This window comes from Melanotaenia boesemani, chromosome 6 (genome assembly GCF_017639745.1).
Source record: "Melanotaenia boesemani isolate fMelBoe1 chromosome 6, fMelBoe1.pri, whole genome shotgun sequence".
In the NCBI taxonomy this organism is placed as follows: domain Eukaryota; kingdom Metazoa; phylum Chordata; class Actinopteri; order Atheriniformes; family Melanotaeniidae; genus Melanotaenia; species Melanotaenia boesemani.
This window is the reverse complement of record NC_055687.1, coordinates 15,883,863-15,911,752: the sequence shown is the minus strand read 5'-3', so window position 1 is coordinate 15,911,752 and position 27,890 is coordinate 15,883,863. Positions and strand designations below refer to the sequence as shown.

General features: G+C 40.6%; 1 protein-coding gene across 2 annotated transcripts in view; it reads left to right on the top strand.

Annotated features, from left to right (window-relative positions):
* si:ch73-22o12.1 (poliovirus receptor) overlaps window positions 1–27,890 on the top strand; it is an 86,371-nt gene that overhangs the window by 6,935 nt on the left and 51,546 nt on the right. The gene's annotated exons all lie outside the window — the stretch shown is intronic.

Genomic DNA, 27,890 nt, shown 5'->3' with positions numbered 1-27,890 from the left:
TCGTCAATCCCTCGTTTCTCCCTCTGTAATTGGAATGTCTGTTACTTTCCTCAAGCCTTTTACACTCTCCTCCGTCCTTGTGCAGCTTTCCTTCTCCTTGCTGTACCATTGTCCAATTCCCAAGTTGTCTCCTCCACCTATTTCAGCCCCAGAGTTTCTCTTTAAACTCATCCAAACTGCCGTTGCTGCTTTCTCTCTCCTGCTCTCATTTGTTCCCCTTGTGTCTTGGCTGTTAATACCTCCTCAACAGCCCCATCCTCCCTGCAGACATTTGGATTGCAGGCATCTGTACCTTCTTAACAAGGTCTTCTGTTTCTTTTTCTTCCCCACATCAATCAGTCTTTCTTTTTCTCTTGTGCACTCATCTTTTCCTTCTTTCCAAACGGCCAAACACACCTCCTCCCACTCTACCCTGGTGGGCATTTTTTTTTAAGGTTACGTTACTGTGGCACTTCTACAGCATCTCACCCCTCTGCTTAATATCCCATCATCCACTCGTGTCCCCCTTGTCATTCTGCTCAGGCTGCAGAGCGACATCCATCAGCAAAACCACTTGCTTTACACGCACCCACAACCACTGCACATGCTTGCACGTGGTACTGAGGGATGTTGGGCTGATTTGAGGGTTGAATCACTTGATTACTGCACAGATGACTGGAATGGGAAAGTGATGCAACAAAACCAAGTGTCTGAGCGAACTGAGAAAGTAAGATGGAGAAATACAAACAGATGCAGGATTTATTTTATTTCAGTAGAACAAACTTGGCGTGCAGTGGATCAGTTTGACCGTGTCCACTCCCCTGCTGTTAGATGATGTCACCCACCCCCCTCCACCTGCAGTCAGTAGCTGGGCTGATAATACAGCTCAACTCATCTAACAAGATTCTTACTCTGAAGGTGAAATAGGATTGCATGTGAAGAGTTAATTCCCCATGTGAAGAGTAATACAAACACGTTTTGCTACAGTAAACAGCTTTGCGGATTCTTCTTCTTTTTTTTTTTTTTTTTTTTTTCACAAAAATATAAAATTTAAAGGAAGTTAAAGTATCTTCACTAAAAGTCTTATAAAACTGGTTGCTGCTTTCAGCAGCTTGTGTTAGTGGGAAAGGAACCAAATTAAACAATATGAGTGAAACAGCATCTGAGAGCTATACCCTGCTCAGCAGAGCTGCAAATTGATTAAAATAGGTTTTTATAACAATATTAACATGAACAATATATAATGTTGCAACAATATTTTCACTCAAAAGTGTAGGTGTGTTATTGAGGGCAGCATTTTAATCAGAGGAAGTTCTACAACTAACCAGGATGCCAGATGATTTTTTTTTTTTTTTGTATTTTTTTTCTTGTAATGGCTTTCCTTTTTTGCAGATGCCAGTGAAAGACGGCAGAAGCTGCTGGCTGTGTGCTCTACTAGCTTTAATTTTAGCTGCATTCCTTTTTTTCCCCCTTTTTTTTTTTTAGCTTTGCCAAATTGGCATTCTGGGTGAAGCTGTTTTTTAACAGTGAGATTAAGTTTGTTGTTATAGTGATTGTTCCTCTGTGGCTTATTTTTGCATTCTTGTGGCTTTGGTTGTTTACTTGACCATTTCAAAAAACAAAATCAGATTTCTCTTAGCCTGATGTGCTGGTCACCAGTGATAGTCAACCTGGAAATCAGGCAATATGGTCCCTACTCAAGCAATCTGTGCATGTCTGTCTGAAGCCATGACTGTAGAAAAGTGTATGAAACAGAGTTGTATTCAGTAAACGGCTAAAAGGCAGGAGAAATGAGATTGCATTGTCAATCGTTAGTGTCAATGGATACAAATTTTGTCTACATATTGTTTAATAATAGTATGATTAATACAGATATAAGGAAAAATGTACAACAACAACAAACGACATTAAAGGAAAATACTGTCATTTATTTTTTTTTGTTTCAACCACCCTTCCTTGAACTTGCACACTTTGCAACTGATTTCAACACACCTAACAAATAGGACACATAAAAGCTGTGACTACTCCCTCAAAGTGATTTTGAAAGGGAAATTGGAATAGTTTAAAACTGCTTGACTCAATTAAATGGTTGTTTACTTATAAGCCTCTTCTATCAACCCAGGATAGCATCAGTGTGACCCACCATGTTGCTATAACTTTGCTTTGGTTAGCATTTAGATATAGTTTTGTACTGATGGTAAATATTGAGCTATGTGCTCATGATTCAAATGATCAAATTATTTGTTTTATCTCGTGTTTGCAGCACCACTGACAGCTTGTCCTGACTCGTGTTGTCATGCACATGCAAAGACATTATCAACAGGCTATTTAGAAAACAGAAAACAAAGCAACTGAAGATAAGATTGTGTTTATACATGCTGGAAGTGCTGGAATATCTTGTTAAGCTAAAGTAGAATGAAGTCTTGACACATTCTTACTCTTAGTCCTTTGATTAAACCCCTCTTTTATGTTTCAGTCAAGCCACAAACATCAATGAGCTGCTCCCCTGATAAGTAATTGGTTCCTTGGAGGTATCACTTTCCTAAATGTTGGCTCCTGCTCTTTTGCCTTCTCTGAATGAGAAATGAAGATATGTTTTCTTTTTAGCGTAATCTTTAAAAATGCCTTTAGAAGTTGTGCTTATTGGAGAAAATCAGTTATGTAATTACAGTAGGTTTTTTTTAGTTGACACATATTATTCTAGGTTAGGCATCTTCTTTGGCCCAATGACAATGAATTTTAAACTGTATATTAAACATGCACGTGCATAAAAAGGGTTCATTGTCCAACAGCAGCAATCTTGAGGGTGTTGTTTTTAGTTCAGGCAGTCAGCTGGCTGCTGCTGGACAGAATGATGCACTTGGTGTTTCTGAAAACAGAGACACCATTGTTCTCAGTCAGGCTTGAAGACCCTCCTCCTTCCTCCTCCCTTCAGACTCTTTCCCCTCCATGCCTCTAATCCAGGTGATCCAAGGGAGGCTATTGAAAAGGCCATTTATTGTCCTCTGTCCTTTTCCCATACTCCCCCTGTGCCACACCTGTATCAATGGACAGACCTGTCTTTGAGCAGTGACCCTAGAGGGAAAGTGGTTCTATAACAAAAGATGATTGGATAGTTTCTCCTGAAATTGTAGCTGATGGAGGGGCTTCATTGCTGAGTAGATGGATTGAAGTTTTCTTTCTGTGCTCCTCAGAAAACATTTTTTATAGAGAAGGTAGTGGATCTGCTAGTTGATATATGCATGCACATGTTTATGCTGCACAATAACCATACACTTGCTTGTTACTTGGATGCTTAGTGTTTCAGCTTAATGCCTTGGCCTCTTTAGGAAGAGCCAGAAGGGAGTTATTGCAAGGAGAGGAAAAATCTTCTCTTCTGTGCAGTTCTTGTCACTAAAACCCTCTGGGTATGTGTTTGCACCTTCATGTTGCTGACAGCAACGTCTTTAATGTTCTTTTTTCTTTCTTTCTTTCTTTTTTTTTCCTTTTTAAAAAAAGCTTTTTTAACCTAATCTTACTTCTATCCTTCACCTCTCTTTCCACGTTGTTTCTTCTTTAAGCACCTTGTGGCTGATTTTTGCACCAGTGATTCATGAATTTTTCTCAAACATGGCACAGTCAAGTGGGGTGCATGCATGAGTGTGTTGTGCCCATGTCGACTGTGGAGTTGCAGAAGAAGACTTATTGCTGGAGGGGAGGTAGGAGGGCAGAAGCAGAGGGTGAATGTGCTGTGATGCCAGCCGTGATTAGAGCAGTAGCACTCGCCGTTTAAACACACATTTAAATAGATACAGCCTTAGGAAGATGAAGCTGTTGGGGAGGGGTGAGGTGAGGAAAAGATGTGGTTCCTCTTTTTGTGTAAATGAACACAAATGTTCTCAATTCTCTGGGTTTTAAATAGAAGTCCTTCAGGCTCCACCTACCAACTTCCTCTTCTTCATTTATCTCTTTGTCTCTTTTTTCCCTCCACAGCCTCTGTTTTTATTACATTCTTTAGTTGTGACACAGAATTGCTTTATCTGGCATGGATTATTGATGCCCTCCACCAACTTTTTCCCCCCTGTGCCCTCCTTTTCTATCCTTCCCTGAATTCTTTTACATGACTCCCTCCTGTCTGTCCACTCATTTGGCTGTCGTCCCTGTGCCAGTCAGTTCCCCTCTCTTCCATTTTATCTCTTCCCCCTCATTCCTTGCAGATGACTCTTTATCCCGTCTCTCCCTTCATAACCTCAGCCCTCTGTGAGTTTGCCTCCTGTCTCTATGTCTTCCTCCTCTTCTCTCCTTGAATCCAAATTGTCCTGTATGTCTCAGGTTTGAATGTCCTATTTTGATTTCCTTTCTCCTTGCTCTTTGCTCTTCCCCTCCTATTTCTGTTGTTTATTTACACAGAAAGGGGATGAAGAAAGGGAATGGCTGTCAGGATGGATTGATGGATGGCAGTAGGCCATGGGTGAGGGGATCTGGGCGTTTGATTGACGCTCTTGTCACTCAGGATAATACTTACAGAATTGGCTGGTTCGTTACTGTGAAAAGGTCCTTCCAATGGCAAACTTAGCAGCTTTATTAAGATGGCTGTGTTCGCTCTAGTGTCCTTTTAGATCTCTTTCCTACATAAAGGTCTCAACCAGCTAAAAGTAAAGCTTTCTCTAGACGCATATTGACATTTTCAAACATCTCCATCGACCAAGTTAGTCTACTACACTACATGTCTGCCCTTTAAAAAGCTTGTCCCTTGAAGATGACATAATTATGCAGTGTCAACTGTGACAAGCTGAGCATAGCTGCATTAGAAGAATTAATATGCACAGTGTAGGAGGGAGTTCATCCATGATCTTCTAATGCTTATGGCCACTCAGTCCCTTCCACACATCTTGTGATGCCATCAAGGCTAATGCAGACTGTCCTTTTTTTCCCCAGCAGTTGATTTTAAGACTTGTGTAATCTTGGTATTGCACTATTTGTCAAGTATAATGAGTATGGGAATAATAAATGCTGACACTGAGGTTAATTGGCCTTAGAAATAAGACAATATTGGCTATCATATCATAGTTAAGCCAGATTGATTGCGTTCAGTATTAGGCTAGATTTCTCGGAAGTTCTAAACCTAATTTGATTACCTTGTGACACTTTTATTGGACCCTATTGAAATACACATGTTTTTATTAGTTATTACAGTGATCTCATGTATTATCCATTAGATTATTTTTCATCAAGAACTGCTAATTAAGAATGACTGCCTTTCTTGGGAGCAGTTTGATCTAATTGACTGTATAACATCTGCACACAGATCTTACTCAAATGGACCACAAAAACTTTGCTTTTTATTTTCTGGATTTTACAACTACTGTTTATGATGTAATGGTTACAGTAAACGGGCTGGAGCTGAAGTCCTGCAGTGCAGCTGTTTTATGTGTCATTTTTCATATCACCAAATACAGGTCAACACAGTAACACTTGCAGCCTGAGATGCCACATAACATACAGCTAGAAATGTTCTGGCTGAGGCGGTAAACTGGTGAGAAATGACCTTTTTAGTTTGGTAAATGTTTGGATACTACTTCACAAATCATATTGACATTTTAAAATACATTGCCTCTTTTGAAATGCAATAAATAGAAATCATTTCCTTAAAACTGAAAGACCTAATCCCATTAAGACATTAACCGATTTAAAAATCTGCCATCAGGAACTGTGAGCGGATAAAAGTAGAGCTTGATAATTCTGATAGCTTTTTTGGTTACAGTGATCAACTACTGCCTACAAAAGAGAGGCAAACTAAAAAAAAAAAGATATCTAAACAGTTCTGGCTTTCTCCAGTATTAAACATTATTTTAAAAATCCATTTTAGAAAACCAAGAAAACTGTGAGTCAGGCAGAGTCGGTAATTTCCATGGGGGCTACGAATAAGCTGTGAGAAGATTTAGCTGATCCAGCAGTAGAGGTCAACGTTGCATTGTGCAGCACCAACAGTGTCTTCATGAAGGTTGAAACCTTACCTGTGACCTCGTCTCCAAAGTCAGCATCTGAAGTATGATGTGCGGACATCTGGACAAGCTACAGTCGTTTTGGTAGCAGCTGCTGCGGTAGTGAAAGTTAAGTTCACTTGCCACAAAATCATGTTTAGTGAAAACACAAGCTTATGAAATTGACAGGATAGCAGTTGTTTTGATTTTTTTATGTTCAATAAAGACAACATTTTGTTGGCAGCAAGTGTTTTATTTACTTTCCGTCACCTTAACTTTGTTGCTGGTTTCTGCATGATAATTGAATTAAATTCAAAAAGGTGATGGCTAGTTTAATCTTCACAAAGTTTTGACATAGTTTATTTTTATTTATTTTGTTTTGCTATAGCTGCTTTAGTAAATTAAAATGTGGACGATTTCAGTGAGGATTCCTGAAACTACTAGTGATTAAATGAGTAGTTCACTTTTTTTTTTCTTTTTAAAAAAAAAAAGGCAAATATTTTATACTTCCAGCTAATGAGTGATGCAGATTTTCTACTTTTTCTTATTTTTTCCCCACTTCAGCAATTATACATGACATAACATTCAGGTGCCAGAATTTTTATCACCCTAAATACCCCCCACCCAATCTTACCTATGTACAATTTTACTCTTTTTGACATTTAGTCGTTTACCAGGTATCCATACATACCTTAATTTACACATAGAAATAGAAACAGCAATAAAATTAAACAATTGGGGGAAAAAAGGCCAGACAGAAAAAAATAGATAAAATAAATGTTATCTTTGTAAACCATTTTGTTCTACTAAATAAATAGATATGTATGTATATCAAATAAGAATAAAATACATCAAATTTTCATGATGTTCCATACCATTTTTTTTCTTAATTGTATTTAAATATCCTTTTCTATAATTTATTCCTATATAAATTCCCTGGCATCTGCTTGTTATAGAAATGAGCTGAAGGGTTTCCAGATTTGGTCATACAGTATCGGCTTTTTCCTTTTTCCATCGTACTAAACCTGACATCTTCTGACTTTATGTAGAGTTGAGTAGATTAAATGGTGGATAAAAGGCTATAAAAATGAAATGATATTAGAATCACAGGAAATCTAAATACCACTGGCCAAAGGTGGAAAATGGAGGTGCTTTGCAGATAAAAGGCTTGCTTTGAAGACTTCCTGATAAATTGAGGTCATGGGTCAGTGTAGCACAAAATCATTAGATCACCTCCCAGTTGACAAACCTCATTTGTGCAGAATCTGTCATGGCAGAAGTGACCGGTGAAAGTGGGCTCCAGAGATCATGTGAAGACATGCAGAGGAAAGAGATAAGTGCAGGCCATGCTGTTGGAGGTAAATGTATGTTGGCAGTAGCTAAAGGCGGCAAAAGCATGAGAGCACAATGGAGAGGGAAGAGAGGAGCCTGTTACTGAACCATCAGTGGTGGTAATGAGACACAGGTGCAGCCCAAGGAATCACATCCCCTATCAGAGAGGAGGGTGGGAAGCCTGAGGCCAAGTCAGAGATGCTATAGTGCTGCAAGATAGAAGATTCAATGCAACATTTCACTTTGATGGAGCATTATTGCTTATTAACATGCACACCCCCAAAGGAGTTCTTGAACAATCACCGAAAACAGTAGGCACCCTGGGGATGTGTCATTACTCTGGGTGCACAGGCTCTTTATTACTCTTAATTCATTTGCATCTATTTTAAGCACCTAGTTAAAAAATCACAAGCGTGACACATTAAAAACAAGCATGTCATCCACACTCACATCACAGAAGTGATTCAGGGTCTTTGTTTGTATTTCATCATCCCTGATCGTTTCATTTAGACTTGCTTTTCAAACATATGCTAATGATTGAGGAGTCAGAAAAAGCCAGAGCATTGGAACACTACAACTGACTTCAGCACTTCGATTCTAAATGAACTCATATTTGGGTTTGCTCTCTAAAATCAGCGGTGTTGGATTAGTTGGTAAAGCTGCTATGAAACTTGGTTAGCAGAAACGATTCAATGAGGAGCAAAGATTAAGGAGGTGTGAGAGGAGGGGGGTGTAAGGTGACTGAGACATGGAAAGGAAAAGCAACAGAAACATAAAGAGGGGCTCATGCTGCACAAGAAAAGGTGTTAAGATGGTATCAAAGGTATGAAGAGGCTACAGCTGAAGCATGCTTCCTGCTGCTGGTAAGCTGGAGTGACTGTTGCTTCTGCCCTTATTTTTCCTCACCACCTTCAAGATCGGCCTGTACAAACCAGATGAAGGATTCAGGAAGTGAGGAATCCCTGGAGTCAACAAGTATGTATGGTGCAAAGGAAGGAAGACGTGACCCAGAGCAGTTGCAGTCAATAAGAATGTGTATGCATGGTTTATTTGAATGTTGGACATCAGACAGGGTAAGAGAATAGCTTTTGTATTCAGCTAATACTGTGTAAGTAAATATTTTGGAAGGGTATGCTTTTCAATAGATTGTTCTTTCAGTTGGCAGGGGGGTGGGAGAGAGGAAAAGAAATGGTGAGCTAAAGGAAACTGAGGCAGCAGCTATGTTTATTTCACCATGCAGATTCTTGAACACAAACTGCACTTTGTCCCGTGCACAGGCTAACTCAATGTTAGAGCTAGCTGCAAGAGCTCAGAGAGATGCAGAAACTGCTTTTCTTTTTCCCCTTCATTTGTTGCCAAATGACACCGCTTACTCTGCTACGGGGTTCCTCTCTGCCCGTGGCAGCTATCGTGAATGAACAATCTGTACTTCTCAGGGTCTCTACCTCTCCTCAGGGTGCTTGTTTACAAGCCAAAAGTGTATTGTATATTGCAGGACATGTAGATGATTATTAAAGATAAATTTTCTTGCTGTTGCAGCTTTGTTAAAGCGATATTTAATGTGTGTCATCCTCTGATGTGGGGGCATGTTAGGAGCATTTTGGAATATAAATAAAGACAATAACCACAAATGCAAAGCAAATATGCAAACTGACCCCATACCCCTGTATGGTTATATGTGTTTTTTCCTTTTTATCTTTTTTTAAGTTATTGTGGCGGGGCAGGGCATCATGAACTTGAGGTTTAGGGATAAGAGGGGTCATTCATTCACCTCACACACAAACACACTTACCCCTCCCTTACTGGCCTTTCATCTTTACTCTCACAGTCGTCTCTTGTTCTGTCAGTTTCACTGAAGAGAAAGAAGATGGGAGGGAGGGAGGGAATTGGAGGAAGGATGTCAGGGAAGGGGTGAAAAGGGCGGGTAAAGACGAAGAAGGTAAAAGACAGCGAGTGATGCGAGTTTCCTGTTGCATGTAAAATAATCCACCCTACTCCCTCGCTCGAGTCCTTCACCTCCATTTGGGGAGCAAAAGCAACAGGTTGCAAAAGCTGGTTCTGCTTCTCTGTGCTGCCATTTCCAATTCATCCTCCTCCACCCTCCTTTTCTTTAATTGTATCCTTCTCATCTCATCCCTTCGTCTCTTTGCCCTACCAACATTCCCTTCCACTCTTCCTCCTCTGTCCATCCCTAGCTCTCCCTGGAGCTTGCCTCACTGGATCGGTTCCAGTCTGTCTGTTTGCTGATGACTCCACTTGGAGCAGATGTGATGCTCAGCAGCTGTTGCTCTGTTCTGCAGCGCTCTCTTCCTCTGTCTCTTACGCTCTCATTTATCTACACATATTTTTGTCCCCCACTACGACATTATTCAACCATAAATTGGTGAGTTTAATTTTATTTCAGATGTATTTTGTCTTCTCTGGCCAGCCTCATCAATTTGTTCTGCTTTTCTGCCACCTCGATTCAATTCTTAATGTTCAAAGGATATTGTTTTTCTTTTATTTTCTTTTGTCCTAACAATAAGTCTGGAATCCCTGCATTTGTCTGCTACATGAATACCAAACATGTCACGATGTTATTGTGGGAAGCAAATGTCAACCAGTGGTAGTTTTCAGAGGACATTGTTCCTCTGTACAAAACTTGTTAAGATGAAAGAAATATGAATGGGTGTTTTGTGGTTGGGTGTTCTACCTTATGCTGCTCAGTGACAGTTCAAGAATAAAAATCTCTATATCTATCGTGACATTAGGATATATAGATAAATAAAAATGGGACTTGTACACTGGAAAGGGCGATGAAATTAGTTTTTTCTCTTTTTTTTCCCCCCAGCAGTCTCTTCATTGGCCTGCTTCTTCACCTGGACTCATTGGAAACTTTATTAACTGTCTGTGTCAGTGAAGTGTGCATCCTTTGACAGGTGCCTCCTCATTTGATATTAGAAGACAGAGGCTGCCGGAAGATTAGAAGAAGGGGATGCTCATGCCACTGTGACGACTTTCGTCTGGAGAAATGTGTTTCTGGACATGCTTGTGATTGTATCTGTGTGGCAGGGAGCATGCAAGCCACATCTGTAATTGGTTGCCTCTGATCTTGTGAAAATCTGGGATCAGTGTGGCAGATCCGGCTATTAATCAGCACTCGGAGCTTACGCACAGGAACGTCAACCTGTGCTCCGCTCTGGAGGCTGGAATATCACCACGCTTGGGATTTAATCGCTCCAGAAAACCCTTAATGGGAAACGTTACATGCAGTCTAATTTAAGGATGCTGAGATAAAACATTGTTGTGAATGTGTGTGTGAGGATGTGAATGTGTAGTTGTCTCTGTGTGTGTTTTTTTTTTTTTGCACATGACTGAAATGCTGATAAGGGATATTGAGCGCCACTTTGCCCCTGTTCTTTCAGATGATAAGATTAAAAACAAGGCCAGAGGTGTCTCTCTTTGCACTTTAGCCTCTCTGGTTTCTGTTCTCATGGGGGCATACGACACAGCATCATTGGGAAATTTATAAGAGGGAATCGTCACTCATTCCGGTTCCCCTTTGAGGACTGCGCTAATTAGCCGGCGTCTGTGATTAGTTGGCTTGTGTTTGATCTGCTTTGCTCGTCTCCCCCTCTGTCGAAAAGGCTGGCAGCCTGTGCCATGATTTGGCTGTGAGGTGCAGCGAGCACACACAAAACTCAAAAACAGACACAAAGATGTACGTGGCAGCAGATTTTTTTTTAATTTTATTTTTTCCAGCCTTTTTGAAGACACAGCAGGTGGCCTTAGAAACTGTATCATACACTAGAAGACGGCACATAAGCACAGCCACTTCAGTAGAAAGAGTTTATCTGTTAATGTTTTACCACTGCATTTCACAAGCTATGTTTACTTTTACTTTGAGAATTCCGGCTTGTCTGTGAAATTCCCCTGAAAAGCCAGAAGGTACGAGGCAACACAGGGTGTGGGTGGCTGGTTGAGAAGTGGATTTGCTTAACCCCAAGTGATTACAGCTAAAGATGGGCGAATTATGAATGTAATTAAATCTGTACAAATCCCCTTTTGCTCCCTTCTTGCATTAGGTCTCGATAGCAAATCGCAGCAGGGTATACTCATGCTGCGTTTTACATACAACAAATAGGCGCAATTCTTTGGTGCATGACGGAGCGCTGTCTAATTACACAAACGCTGTGATATTCGAGGGCCCATCTGTCCTTGAAGCTCAAGCACTGGAGCAAAGCGGGGCCGTCTCTGCCCGTACCTCACTTCCCAATCCTCTATCTGTCACTCAGCCTCAAGAGGCAGGTAATAAACAAAGGCAGCTTCAACCCGGTGTAATAATGGCCTGACAGGAGACTGCTCCAGCAGCATACGTGTTGGGGTGCATGATTGCTGTTGTGCTCCCCCATACGATCTCTGAAAAGTGACTTTAGTCAACTGAGAGTCAGATCACTAGTAGCGTCGTTGTGACAGCTGAGCCATCATGGGTTAAAACCGGCTTTATATTTCTGAGGGTACTCCTCAATGTTTTCATCTTCAAGACATGCAGAAGTGTTCAGTACTGACATCTGAAGAGGCCACAGTCCTTAATGTAATTTCTTATTTTCTACAGCCCTGTATATGCGTCTAAAAATCCATAGAAAAAGTAATGTTCTTTATTCTAACAGATAGCATCAATGGTCTGTATTGCATGATATTGATTTTTGACTGGTCTGGTTTCCTGTAAGTGACATTTGTCTGGTTAAAGTTCTTACATTTTCACTCTGTAAACTGTACAGTTAATATTTTAGCTTAAGACACAGCCCTGTGGTTGTTCTACTTAGGATGGTGATCTGTAGAGAGCTGCTCTTGCCACTAGGGCAGCCTTTCTAAATCCAGGTCTTCAGGACACACTACCCTGCATGTCTTAGATGTGTTCCTACTCCAACACACTTGATTCAAATGAACTTCCTCATCAAGTTCTTTGCAGCCTGTTAATGAGCCATTCATATAATACAGGTGTGTTAAAGTAGAGTTACTTCTAAAACATGCAGGGCAGGGGGTCCTGAGGATTGAGAAACACTGCATTAGGGGGTTCTGACAAGCATTTTTAATCTAAAATATTTTTGCAGACCAAAGCAACATCCATGTCACACACAGCCAAAGTGCAGGTTTTCCCAAAACAAAATGAGCAGTGTTACGCCAGTGTTACTGTTTTGCCAGTTTGAATGTGACTCATCAGTATATTGCCAAAAGAAGAAAAAAACATTTTTTTTTTGTTTTGCATTTATTGATGAAAAGGGTTGAAGAAAATATATGCAAATGTATTTGCAGGCAAGAAAAATAAACAATGTGTTGGGTTTCCAACCTGCAAGACTGGCTGGACCACATTTTGAAACCAGAGCTCTTAATAGAGAACAGAGTTAGTCACATGACATGAACGTGAGTCCAGATGGTTTCTGCGCTGACTCATTATGGCTATAGTTTATCATTTCTGATTTTGCAATTGCAGATACAGTGAGAAGGAATGAATGTCCATGCCATTCATATAATGTTAGACAAATAGCTGGAATGGTAACTTGCACATTTGTAGTCCACATAGTTTCTGACAAGTAGAGTTTACTGCAGTAACAACATTAAATTTGACTAAATAATTTGAATTAAACAGTCGACGAGGGAGAAATGGAAGCACTTTAATGGTTAATCACTGGCAGTTGTGGAGTTATTCTTTGTCATTCTGTTAGAAATAATTTCTGGAGTTGTTTTTGACCTTGTCCTTTTATCTGCAGGTTTTATAGCTTATCGCTCCATGCCAGAAATGGTCTGTACTGTTCACAGTTTTATTGGTTTATGAGATTCCTTGGTGGCTGACCAATTGTATGGACAATGCTAAAAGTTCTGAGTCATTTAATTAACAATTTTATGTCATCAGGGTTGTTACATTTACCTATACTGTATCAACTTTAACTACTATTATTATATGTATTCTGTATGAATAGTTTTTTTATTTTAATAAACAAGCCTAGTAATTCACTGCATGTATTATTTTAGCTTAAGCTTTTCCAGCCAGTCAGCCAGCCACATCCTTTTAGTGTGTTTTATTTAATTTAATTTAACAGACTGACTTTAGGGGAAATATCAGGTTATGCGCCCTTTCCCATTTTTAACTGTCTTCTTGAGTCGTGTGTCTGTCTATCAGGCGTTCGTTCACCCGTTTTTCTGCATCAAAACAATACACAATGTTCCCGAGGCAAGTTGTCATAGTGACTGTTCTGCAGAGAATAATCATAGTTGGTCTAAACATTGAGTACAAAGTAAGGTAAGGTGAGGGCCAGAGAGCCACCCTGAGCATAATCACATCAGTTTAATCTCTTTACCACTCCTCTGCTACATAACACCTTTAATAGAGCCCAAACTTTTTTTTTTCTATCTTTTTGTCTGTTTCAGTTTCGTTCACTCACTTGTCAATAACACCTTCCCCTCCCTCTTTTTATGGAATGAACTGATAGGAAGAATGTGTTGATGTGTAGTTTCGTCTTACCTTCTTTCTATTGAGCCTGGAAACAATGGGCTGTTCACAACCACCCTCACAACTCTCCGCAGACCTGCAGGAAGATAACTTTGACACATACAATGCAGTTGTTCTAATTACAAAGAATGGTTTCTTTTTACTTTTAATTGCCTTGGTTATCTTTTGTCATTCATCCATTTCCCTTTGTTCTGTTCTTCCCACATTCTACACACCTGATGTTTACTAATTGTTGCCATCTTTATGCTTTGTTGTAGCTCCCATTTGTTTGAGGAAAAAAATATTATTAAAAAAGGAATCATATTTTGTAATTATGTTTTCAAAATGCAGATGAACTGATCAGATATTCATACCTTTAACATTTAATCTCTGAGAAATTCACTGCAGTTTTCTGATGAAAACGAGTCCCAGCCAGAATAAATGATAACTTTTATACTCATGTTCACAAAATGTGGGTGTTACATTTTGGAACAAAACTCATCTGTCCTCACAAATCTCTCCCAGCAGTCTTCTCTATGCTCCTACACAAACTTGTCATTAGTAATGCAATCCAGCCAGTTGTTACTGTGTGTTATGATGGACACAGTCATTGGTTTATTGTAATAATGCCGCACTCCTCCTCGTTTGTTTTGCTTGTGATGCTTGGCCTTCTGTCCTCCATATGGCTAGCATTGATTTGGTAACATGCTGTGTGATCCTCCTGACAGATTGACTGTGCTAATAGCAGTCTCCCTCATCACAGGACTGCATTTTAATCCTTTAATGTGAGGCATAAATTAGGTTGGTGTCTCACCCTCTCAGCTATGAATGAGCTGCATGTTGACAGCATTGTTGACCAATGGGCTCTTCAGTTGCAGGCTGAGTGGCAGTTCTGGCACTTTGGGAATAGCAGCACAGAAATGACCCCCCCCCCTTTCCCCAAGGTGAAGGAAAGGTGAACATTGGTGGCAAATAACCTGGAAACACAGCTGTGTTTGGGTCTGAGGATCAGGCTGTCATGGAATTCCTCTCACTTCAACAGGCGGCTCCATTTTTATTTTGAGGAAAGAATCACACCCTGCCTGAAATATCCTCCCTGACACCTTGGTAGACTCTCACCTCCAAGTGTTGTTAGAGAGGTGAAAATAGGCATAATCACATTATGTTAGCAGCTGACATACCGAGGGACGGATGTATACACACGCAGAAATAATGGATGAGGAGATAGCTGCATGCATGCACAGCTGAGTTTGGACATTTGTGGAAGTACCTCATTTTGTTCTCCAGCTATGCACTACAGCTGTTGCCTGATCCTTTAATTCATGGCTATTTCCAAAGCTGCCAAACTCTGAATGTGTAAACACACACACACAGACATCCAAAGTCATTCAAAAAGTGACGTCTGAAGGACTTTTTTGTCCAAGCTTATTGCTTGACTTGATAAAGAGGTGCAAGGTTTTGGAATGCATAATGGGAAATAGAACAAGATCTTTCCTGGTACTAACCCTAGACCTGCCTGAAACATGTTTTCTGAAGCATCAGATGTGCATTTTATTCTTGCACAGACTACTGATTTGTCACTATAGTCACCCACCTCTGAAACCAAATATTACACGCAGGGCTAAAATCACATGCCCACTACAATTACCATGAGAAGTGATGGCACATAGAGTTTGAATGAAGAGATCAGACAGAAAAGAACTAGCAGAGTTAAAAAAAAAAAAAGCAGTAGTCAAGGAAGAACAGAGTGAGCCACAGGGATGAAAAGGATTTATTCCAAAATGAAATGATAGGACAGGGCTGTAGTTCTAAGGGAGAAAAAAATGATGGAGAGAGACTGCGAGAGCAGTGGAGGTAGAATGATGCAGGGCCTGAACAGACAAGCAGAACCAGGAGTCGTGGGGGAGATGAGTGTCTGTCAGCCATCCAGCCAGTAAGTTATTCTATGGGTTGATGCGAAGGCACTGGTAAGGCAGTAGAGAAGACGGTTATTTGTTTGGCACAGGAGGGCTGTGTCCTTTCTGTAATAAACTGCCTGTTACAAGCAAGATTTTACTGACCCCAAGCGAACCCAGCGCGAGATGAAAACTTGCAGTGCCATAAAAGCTTACGGTCTCTATTTTCCTTTTTCTATTTTATGTTTAATACTGTTCTGTTTTACACAGTCACTGTAATTCATGTTACTGTGTCTTTCTTTAAAATTCTCATCTTTTTGATCACCTCTTCTTCAATCATTTGGTTTATTTCCTCACTCCTTCTCTTCCAGGTCAGGTACAGTGTAGATGTTGGTATTTATCAATAATGAAGGGATGACAGGAGGAGGTGGTGGTGGAGGAGCAGGAAGAGAGCATACTGCTTTCGTTCTTACCCAGGAATGAATTATTTACCTAGTGGAGAGGAGTACCGCTCAACCATGTGTGTCTTTCTGTGACTGTCTGTCTTAATGTGGTTTTGCTTTACCCAGTAGTTCTATGTGTGGAAATGTGTTTTGTCTCACTATGACCACACACCCATTTTGAGTGTGCAAGCCACTTTAATCCCCTATGCTTGGTTTTCCCATATAGGTTAGCACATAGTAAATGATTCAACGGCTTGCGAATGTTGTTGTTTGTAGGGTTCATCCTCCTGTTGCAAGGTTCAATAAGCTGTAGTAATACAATGTTGGATGTATTTTTCCAGTTTTTCTGATTTCATTTCAGCTACATGGTCAAACAGCTCTGAAATTGGAATCAATAGCTAGCCTCACCTGAAATATTTTGTATTGGACAGAAAATTGAAGCTGTTGAATGAGAGATGAAGGTTCACATTGAGGTGTATGCATGAGCTATTGTGTGTGTAATTTCATGTCAGGACCCATACAGTTAAATGGTTCGGAGGTCCCATTATGAATTCTCCTATTTTCCCAGTTTTCTTTTATTCTTGAATTCATGCATAGTCGATGGACTTAGTTCCAAGGCGAAGGTCGTGGTCTGGAAGTGGATGCAGGCGCTTTTAGTTTAGAGCTGAAGTGAATGCAGCTTTTCAAAAATATGAAATTACACCCTTATTCAGAGTTTTTAAACTTCCCTGCTGGGTCTTTTTTCATTACATTGACACACTTAATTGAACTGGCAAATGCTTATTTTTTTTGCAAATGATATCCGCTTGAGTCCTAGGGCATGTTTGTTATAAACAGATGACTGAATAGGAATATGCATCACTATACAGATGTGTGTGTATTTGCACACTCACTAAATACACACACACCTCCTGGCGCAGATCTCTCCTCCAGCTGTTCATTTCTCCTTGGCACTTTGAAGCCTGTTCATGTCTCTCAGTGTCCCTCCCTCTGAACCTCTCTTTCTCCTTCACTCCCCTTCTGTTACATTTCATGCGTTTCTGCTTTCCTATCTAATTTCTGCTCAAGACTTCCTCTCTCTCTACTCAGTCTGTTATCATATGTTTCATCATGTCAGTGTGAACAAAGTGAAATGTAGCACTCTTTTCTTGCTGTACCTTTTCCCCCCCTTGCTCCTGTTGCATCACAGATGTGGGTTTTACCTCCTGTCTCCTGCATGCAACTCTAATGTAACACCAAACTTATCAGTTTTTTTTCTTTGTTTTTTTCTTTCTAAGTTGATGGGTCATCTGTGGTGATTTGAGCATCTATCTCATGTGGTAGCTGTGAAGTCTTCGAAGTGTGCCTCTTTTATCAAACAAACAGGCTTTCGACTCCATTTCTCCCTGAAAAAGCATAAAACATGTATATGTTATGATAATGTCATCTGAGAAGTCCATAATGCACAGTGGTCACATCTTAAAGTAGCTTTCCTGTGTGTTATTGATTGGCTCCTTATAGAAAGCCCTGTGGAAAGGTCAACGAGAAGACGAGACGCATCTCAAGTCTTCATTTCCTAGTTTTATTCTTGGCCTGTCAATTCTTTTCGCCTGTCACAGTGAAGCTGCATTCAAATTCTACTTCCTGCATGTCAAACTATCCATCTGAATGTCTGCGTGCATGCACTGCGTGTGCACATTCATTGTCCGTTTGTGTGTGTGATTGGAGTTGCTGACAGCAGGTTCAGGTTGGTGTTTTTCTAGACTTCAGCCAATAACGTCTATTAGAATAGAGCAGCAGCACAGACCCAGCAGTGTCTGTTTTAGAAATAACAATGGAAACATCAAACAAAAATCAATCACAAGAGTAGCCACTATGGGAGGTCATGTTCACAAAACTGTTTGGTTGCACACATATCACCCATAATGCCTTTTTATACAGTTTATCTTTGAATTTCCAAAGCACAGTTGAACTTGAAAGTAGATGAATAGCCAGGATTACAGTCAAAAAAATTGAAAAATTACTCAATGTCACGAGGAACTTTTTTTTTTTGAGGCTTAAAGCTGCAGCTCAGTATTAGGGACAAAAGTGAAAGCCTTTTTGAGACATCTGACTCTAAAGACCCATTTATGCTCAACACAGAAGACTGATATAAAGACGGACGGACATTTTCGTCCGTCTCCGTCGTCTGTAACATCCATAATTTGGTCCATTTTCAGGGAGCTTAGCTACAGTAGTAGCGGTTTAAAAGTTCCCCTGTTTCCATGATGGGTCCTTGACTGGTTCTTGACTGGTCCTTGACTGGTCCTTGACTGATCCTTGGCCGATCCTTCACAGGTCTGTGGGGGTAATGTAATCCCCCGCAATGACGTCGTCAGCGAGGCTCTGCCCCTAAGCAGCCCAAGTAAAAAAACAGCTGCAATCCCTCTTTTGTCCACGGGGAGGAGCAGTGATTTGATCTTGCTGCTCTCTAAACAGTTTATAATGAGCTGTGTCGCTCATTTGTTGCATTTTTGCCAACATTTAAAAAATGATTTGATTTGAAAATGGCGTCAAATAAATGTATCAAAAAAGCCGACATGTGTAGCTAATGGTGTTATGAGGCAAAGCACAACCTCCTCAAGTCGGCTAAGTGGTGAATGTCACTAGCAGCGAGCTTTCTAAACATCCCGAGGAGCGCCGCCAGCGGTCATTTGACTGCAACATAAGTTATTCACAGTGGGGGTTGATACAGCTGCTGCATAACTGAATATTGACAAAATCATAACGTAATATCGGCAGGTAAAAATAACATAATACTGATAATGTGTAAAGCAGGGATCACAAAAGTCCGGACCCAGCCCAACCTATATTCTGAATTAGGCCTCAAAGTGCTATTATCCTAAGTAGATAAGTAAATAAATGGTTTATACTGTGAAATGAAGTGTCCCTGGATTTTATTCATAGCGATCTAGTGATAAAACGTGATAAAACGTCATACAACTGTGTCTCAGCGGTGGGACAGCTGCCTGCCCGCTGTCTGAAGCAGGCACATGCGCAAAGGCTGGTAGGAATGACAGGAACCAGCAGCCTATCAGCACACAGGGTTTGTGATCTTACAGCCAATCAGAAGCAGAGTAGGGCGGCCATTTATTACAACTCCATAGCCGTGATATACGACAGTTTGGCTGAGAAAGAGTCTCCCTGAGCGGCTCTGTGGAAGTTTAGACGTGCTAAACTGCTCGTAAATATTGATGTGTTTACTTTTCCAAACAAGTAAGCAGGTAAAACTATAGACAACAACTATATAATAAAAGTCCTAAAATACCAGGTTCAGCCGTTTAGTTTTTAATACACTATAAGCACGGTAGCGTGACTGGCGGTCATCAAAAGACCGCTGGCGACGCTTCCAGTGTTTAACACTAGAAAACCCAGAGATTTCTTATCCCTCTACCATGCCCAGAGTACAACCAAAAGGCTGCCCGGTTTGAAATTAACAATTCAATGGCCAACAATTAGCACCTTTACATTTGTAAACACAGCCATTACCTGCCGTTAGCTGTTCAAGCATACTCCTTGGGGGGAGGAGTGTGCTTGAAAAGAGCCTTGTGGACTGTGCTGTATAGTTTCACTCACCACAAACGGTATTTGTGCTTTTGACCATTTCTCACATTTTCATGTACCCTTTATTGAGCATTGGTCATGTGAGTTTTCATCGTCATCACACTATTGTACGCCCAGCTTGCTTTCAAGTGAGAGATTATCACGTTTCTGTTTCCACAAAGGCAAGAAGGAAAGCATAATCAAGTATTTCAAATGAGAGATAATTACATTCCTTTTGACCTGGGAACAGAAAAGCAAAATCAATTTAATGTTCCTCACTTCCTAATATGGTGCAACAAGGTTCACAGTCCTCAATGTTTTTAGTAAAAAAAAAAAATTAAAAAACACCTTACTAACAGGGTGGAATGGAACATAACAGAGTGGAACAGAATATAACAGGGTGGAAAATATTTGTTCCCAATTCCAAATAAAAACGCTTCAATGGCCAGATGATCAGCAATGAATAAAGATATTTCTACAGTGATCCAGATTTTTTGTTTGTTGTTTTTTTTGTTTTACATTTTAGATTTTGTAAGAGATGGGTGTGTTTTAACAACAGCAGTTTTATCCGTGACTTTAATCGATAATTATTATCATTATCCAGTGTATAAAAATGTTGGTGTAAAAACGCCAAAGATAGATAAGCATGATGCTGAACTTCGTGGTCTTAGCTCCTGGTTTGGTGTGTCTTGTTCTGTTTATTATCATTCTGAAAGGTATACCAAGTTGTGGGCTGCATATATGCAGCCCACAACTTGAACAAAGGCTAAATTCCTCAACATTCGCACTTGCTCCATAAAATTACCATCTCCAAGGCTCCTCCACCACCACTTTGACTATGGATTGATAAGTAAATGAGCCGCAGTTTTGTAATTGTTGCATTGTCAAAACAGTTCTGTTAGTGTTGTCACACAAAATTCAGTAGACTAGTTGGTTCCTATGCAGTGAATTTACATGTTATTACAAAAATACACAATAATAAAATAGGCAAGTGGCAAGATTAGAATAATGTTATAAGTTCTGCGCAAAGACTCCTTTTTCATTTTCCAAAACAAAACTGACATAAACAATCTTGAAAAAAATGTGCACGTAGGCTATGAGGAAAGAATGAATGCAATGAAGTAGGGACTGGTTGAATAAACACGGTTTAACTGGACGCCTAAGCGAGCGCGTTGCAGGATGGCTCCAGATTTTATTGTCAAATGGTTCCAGGTCAACCAAGTCTGAACTGCTTAGAGCAGAGTCCTGCACGGTTCCGTTTTGCTACGCATACCTGCTCTAACCCGTTAGAATGACTCCCGAACCCGACTCGTCACCAATGTATTTATTCCATTTAAATCCGAACCAGACTGATGTTTAACCCGCGACCCGAGCCATTAACGCATCATTGCCATGCTGCACCGCTTCTTTTCCATTATTATAGCCTATTGTTGTTTTATCATTGTGTTAATCTAAAACACATAGATAGCCTATGAATGTTTATTTTAAGCTTGCTCAACATTTTTAAAACAGCTTTATATTCCTCTGACTGAACCATTTCAGAGTGAAGACTAAACCAGACCAGTGTGTTTTATTTTGCCACTGAGAGGGTATTTATAATAGGCTACTCGGAGATTGCTGTGCTTTAACAAAATGTAATCCACCTTTCCTGGCAGCAGCTGTGTTCTCCGTTCCTGGACTACAAATCCGGCGGCAGAAAACTCTGCTGCGCAAATACCAGCGTAAAATAAACTTTCATATATTTTCTCTGTGTTGTTGTAGTATATTCAGATGATAAAACAACAATATAATAAAAAAGAAGACTTGGAAGGAGGAACAGCGGTGCAGTAGGCTATGGCACACGTTAACGTTAAAAAGCACACTGCTTGTTGTAAATACTTGGTTTATGCTTTAAGAGGTAAATATTTTGGTTAACATGTTGAAGAAATATCGTTTCTTTTTTCATCTCTTGCTATGCTATTGAATTTGGCAACATTAACATGGAAATTCACTGCATTAGGACCAACTAGCCTACTGAATTTCTGGTAGCATGACAACACAAACTGGACTCGTTTGACCACTCTTACCCAATGTGCAACAATCACAAAACTGGGTCACTTGTTCAGCTGCCTCATTGCGGCTCATTTACATATCAATCCACAGTCAAAGTGGTGGTGGAGGAGCCTAAGAGATGGTAATTTTCTGGAGCAAGTGCGAATGTTGAAGAAGGCGCATGTTCAAGTTGGGGGCTGCATACAGTACCTTTTGGAATGGTAATCAGAGCGTGTCGGGGAATAGCCCACCTGGAGGGGTGACGTAATCGGGATTCCCGGCGAGCAGGAAGTCGCAGCACAGCGAGTGTTGGATGTCCCCCCGCGATTAGACACATTGAAGTGGAAGAAATTATCTCCGATCCTGCGTGGGGCTTTTATCTGTCGCCCTGTCTTCTTATGGAGGTGAAATAAATAATATGAGAATAAAATAACCCTTCCTAGCTACCTCAAACAGATTCTGTGTTGCTTGATCCAAATCTGATTTGTCTATGTTAATAATGCTAATATTAAAAGATTAATCAGTATGATAAATACATCCTATTGAGAATAGAGCTAGGGGCTGTGATCCAGTATTTGAAAGGTTTTATTAACCTACTAGCATTCATTTCTGAATAAAACAATTGGCAGCGCACAAGCATGTTACAATTTCACATTCCACGTCAAACGATGATTATGTATTAAGTTTTATGCATTTTTATGAATTGTGACTGGCCATCAGAGGTGCTTTGAGTGGCGCCTCTGCCGGTCAGTGTAAATTCAGATAAAATCTGACAGACTACGGGCGATGAGAAGTCTGTGAGAGAAGCGCCATCTTCTGGGTCTACCCTATATTACAAGGAATGGGTGGAGTTTGATTAAAACATCGACACTCCCAGGAGAAGGAGGGGGCCTCTCTGGCGGCTGGAAGTTGGAAGGCAGCTGGCTGGAACTGGAATGGAACTGGGCTGGAAGCCGGCAGGTATTCGGCTGGCTTTCAGCTTGGATGGGAACTTTTAAACCGCTACTACTGTATCTGGGGCGGCATGGCTCAGCAAGGTAGAGCGGTCGTCTTGTAACCCATGGGTTGCCAGTTTGATCCTTGGCCAAGTCGAGTTCATGTCGAGGTGTCCTTGGGCAAGACACCGAACCCCTAAATGCTCCTGATGGGTCGTGGTTGAGCGCCTTGCATGGCAGCTTCCGCCGTGTGAATGGGTGAATGTGATGTATGATGTAAAGCGCTTTGGGTATCATCCCAGGTACAGTAAAGCGCTATATAAATACGGACCATTTACCATCTGTCGCTTGACGCAGAAAATGGAGCGATGGGCGCAGTGCTGAGCAGAGTACCTGACATGCGACCAGCGAAAGAAACAAACCAGAGAAGAAAAAGAGAACCAGGAAGGAAAAAAAAGAAAAAAAAAGAATGAAGACGAGCACAACAAATGTAGAAATTGTGCAAGCTTTTAAAGAAAGACCATATGTTAATGTTTAGGGCGTGTTGGGCGGTTGTAAGCAACTTTATAGCGATGAATTTTTGGTGGCAAATGGTATCTGAAACTGATGTCGGCTCACAGGAGTGAACTCTGAACTTAGCACTGCTTGCTAGTGGAGGAATTGACTTAACAACCATGTCAACTCAAAACATGCATGGAAATATGAGGACGGCAGTGTATGACGTTTGACACAGACGTTGCTATTTATGTATGTAAGGGAACATAAATGGGCCTTAAGTCTCTGTTTTGGTGCATGGGGTAACATAAATAAAAAGCCAAATATTGGAATAGAGCTATGCAAATCAATTGAAATTCAAAACAAATAGGTAGATGTGTCCAAACGGCTACTGTTTATAAACAAATACGTCAATGCATAGTGGTCTCTCAGGTGTATTAATAAAGGCTATGTTCCACATCTACACTTGTGTATGCTAGTTAGTTATAGAACATGCAGAAAGGAAAAGTGGAATGCTGCCCTCATTAACAGACTAATGCTTTTCCTGTTATGTTAAAACATATTTACAACCCTGTAATTTTCTTTGCAACGTTGCAGTAATGATGCATTTTCTCGATGTTGTGCAACCCTGTAGTATGGGGCATTAAAAAGCACCTAGTTGATCAAAGAGAATGCTCTTGATTGGTTTGATGAATGGAAGTGAATCCTATTTAAATACTTAAATACAATAAAATCTTAAAATTCATCCTTAAACTCAAGTGCTGTTTCCCAACTACATACATTATGATCTAAGCAAGAGAGCAAGATGGCTTTAACTTAGGCTGGAAACAATAGAGTTTGAGACTATAACAGAGAAGTTTTGCAAAAGAAGAACAGCTATAGGAGAGGAAAGGGCAGAGACTACCATCAGGGTTATCACAAAATCTTCCAAAATTATCTCAGTCATATTTTCATTCAGACTGAAAAAAAAAATGAAATGGTCTTGGATTGATTTAAGTCTTTGAAGCAGTCCAGCTTTATCTCAGCTGCACTATTCAGTATAAAGAATCCAAACAACTTGAAAATGTGCAACTGTCTCAGAACAATTTAAGCTGCACAGCACAAAAATACAAGTTCAATAATAATCTTGGAGTTGAATCTGGGTTTTTTTTATGCCAGTGTCTCAACAAACACAAAATTGCACATTGGGACCTTCTAAAAGCTCCCTATTTGGCAGTGCTTACATTCAGAAACTACTTGTATTCAAGGCCAGTGCAGTGGCACACATGCTGTTGTGCAGAGAATATAACCCAGACTATAACGCTGAAATAGCAAAATGATCATTCTTCATGATTTTTTTTTTTTTCTTTAATTGCTTGGGTCACTGTATGCTGGAAGTTCAAGTATGCCTTGAGCCTACTGAGTGTGCATGTTAATGTTAAACTTTAATATTTAGCCTTGATGTAGATTTGTGGTATTTTTTTTATCTTAATACTTGTTGTAAAACTTGGCAAGCCCTGAATTTTTTGAGGTTTGCTTGAAATCATAGCTTCCTGTAACAGAGTATGATTATCTCTTTTCTGCACTCCATACTTCTTGCATCAAAGACATATTTTTCAGGAGAAAAGAGGGTGAGCGTAACAACATAAAAAAATAATGGAAATGGACAAATTTGCACAGACCTAAGAAAACAGTGAAAGCCCAGAATGTTTACTGAGACAGTTGTGCTTACAGGTCAGAGGAAAAAAAACACCCACATTCTTTCTCTTGCACTGTTTTGCACACAGTCTCACACACAATGGGTGTTCAGGAAGCAATCTTCAAGATCATGGAGAGTCAGGAAGCTTCATTGTAGCCCACCTGACAGTGTATAACCACTGGTTTTATGAAATGGCAGAGTCACTGAGCTCTGAAGGCCATAAGATATTTTAGTTGATGGCCTGAGCTCCCGGTCCCCTTGATGTTGTGCTTTTCTCTGACATAGAGGGGATCAGGCAGAGGACATGAATGCTATTAGGCGTCGGAGTCAGCCAGGCAAGCAGCGAGGCAGGCGGACACAGACTGATAAGCGTGTTGGTTTTATAAGCCATGGCTGGCTCAAATGGGTTGCAGAAAAAATTAGGATTTGACTTTTTTTTTTTTTTTTTTTTTTTTAACTTATTTCCCCTGGCTCATTCGAACAGTTTTTGTGTTTTTTTTTTTTTTTTCTATTTTTCTCTCTCTATTCACACGTACTGTGATTTTCACAAGGTCAGGTATGGAGTCTACCCTGCCCCTCACTGCTGCTCTTCTCCCCTCATCTGCTTCTCCTCGCTCTGTTTCTTTCCACCTGTACCACCCCCACCACCAACTCTCCATTTTTAGTTGCCCCCTTGCATCTCTTTCCACTCATCTTTTTCTTTCTCTCCTACTTGCATCTTTTGTCCCTTGACTGTCTCCTATTAACCTTGGCTTATGCCCTCCTCCTCCTCCTTTCAACACATTCTCTTTTCGCTCTCCCTTTCATTCTCTATTCCTGGCACAGCGCTCTTTTCACACCCTTTCATCCCTACTTTCCTTGCACTTTATCCCTTTCCTAGGCTCTTGTCCTCCATCACTTTGGCATTCCCGGGCTGTCTCATGTCTCATCATTTCATCCCTCCATCTTTCCAGCACACTTCCCTTCCGATTCATTTTCTTCTTCACAGATGAATGGTGGGAAATATGGAAATGTCACCGTGACCAGGCAGGAGATCAGAGAGGACTATGTTAATATGGCAAAGCTGTCACAGCACCACCAGCATAATGTTTGTGTGTGTGTGTATGCATGTACATCATGTGGGTGTTAAAGACATAATGATAGGTGACAGTACTTAGGTTGCTGACATCTTGGCACTTGAGGATGTTGAGTGTTAGTTTCTGTGTGTGTGTGTGTGTGTGTATGCATTTGTTCGATCGTGTCGGTTTTTATGTTTTTGTACATCACCTACAGGCTGCAGAGTTACTGTAAAGTAGAGCAGCAGTGACACAAGGCTTCTGTTCTCACTCTCTGCCCCTCCATCTCTCTCATTCTCCCTACCGTCTCTCCCTTTGCTTTCCCTCTCACTCTTACCCTTGAATTACCTTTTATTCTCCAATTCCCTTAGTTTCTGTCTGCTTGTGCCTTCTGTTTAATGTGACCAGTGCTCTAAATATTTATACGGACATTAACTTTTTCAATTTCAGCCTCAATATTTCCAAAAAAAGTCTGTGTTTATATTCGTGCACGCACTCTCATGCACACACCTGGTGTCTGCTGTTTTAACAATACTTTCCCTGAATCTTCAGGGTTGGGATTTTGGGAGTGTCGAAAAGGATGATGCTGTGTTTGTTCTGTGTATAATATTCATTTCCCTGGAGGCTGGATAGAGTCGCATAAGGCCACCTTGCCTCTCATCTGAGCTCCAACAGGAGCTGACCTGTGTTGGCTCTCTTATTATTGCCTTCAAATGACAGACAACAGATCTGCCTCAGCTCTGCCCTCACAATGTTATGTGGATACAGGGCATGCTTGTGTATGTGCGCCCTGATTTGCATTTGTGTATATAAGAGGAACATGATGTAGTATAATGACCTCTGACATGTCGAGCAAACTACGTTCATGTGCCATAATCAAGCCTTGTAATCAAGGGGTTTCAATAACTTTTCATTCCATTTTCCCCTCTCCAGTTACATCATTAGGAACCAGAGCACAGCTCCCATTCCCAAAGCTAATCTGCAGTTAGTCAGACCAGTTCAGGTAGATTGACAGCAGGTCGCAGCTTGATCCTTGCTAAATGCTCCAGACAGTTGAAAGATTACAAGCCTCTACACTAAACCCCCTCATGACATGCATGTATGTTCTAAAGTGTCCAAAAAGAGGGGGAAAAAAAAAGGAAAAAGTTGTGCTTTCCAGCCCAAATCGGCTCAATGCTGCTCTCACGGGCTGCTTAGTGGTTGTCCAGAGGTTCTTCTGTGGCTACAAGGGGGTTGTTTTGTGGTTGTAAATTGGGCTGGCCCAGAGAGAGCTGATGTTATTCTAGGAAAGTCTTGTTTTCTTCCATTTTCCCACTAAGTCTTTCACCCATTCTTCCCTCTTTCTTTCCCTGTATTGATATCTCAGATCTCCCCAGAGATGAGAAGGTGTGGAGTTTATTACTCGTCAAGAGGAAAGACAGCTCTGCCCTTTATCTCCTAGCCTATGGGTTTCGTGTGTTTGGGTCGGCCTCTGTGTGTGTGTGTGTGTGTTTGTGTGTGTTCCTCAGCCCTCCAGTTCATATTAACACACACTGGTAGAACTAGTTTTGTAAGTACCTTTTCTTTAGGGGAAATTGTGTTTCACTGGGGCGGTTGTTAGTGTAGCTTTTTGCATTCATTCCCCAGACTTTTTGAAGTTCTGAACCTGTAGGTAATCCATTCTTACTTAAAACAGGTGCCATCCTGCTGACATACACTAATGTGTGCTTATTCATACAAGTAATTACATTTTCACAGACGTGGATTACACACACACACACACACACACACACACACACACACACACACACACACACACACACACACACACAGGAACAGATTGTCGTCGTAAAGCTCCTTCAGTCTTTCACACACCCACTGACACGACACACCAAATAAGGCATATTTATTTTAACTCTGTTGTTACACAGGAATGTGTCGGCAAAGCAAATGGCAAACTACTGCAAAGCAAAACCCATCCTGATGATTTATGACCTATGTGCAAAAGAGAACTGGTTTTCATCCTTTTTTTTCTTTTTTTCTTTTTTTTCTCCCAAAATCCCCCCATCTTTTTT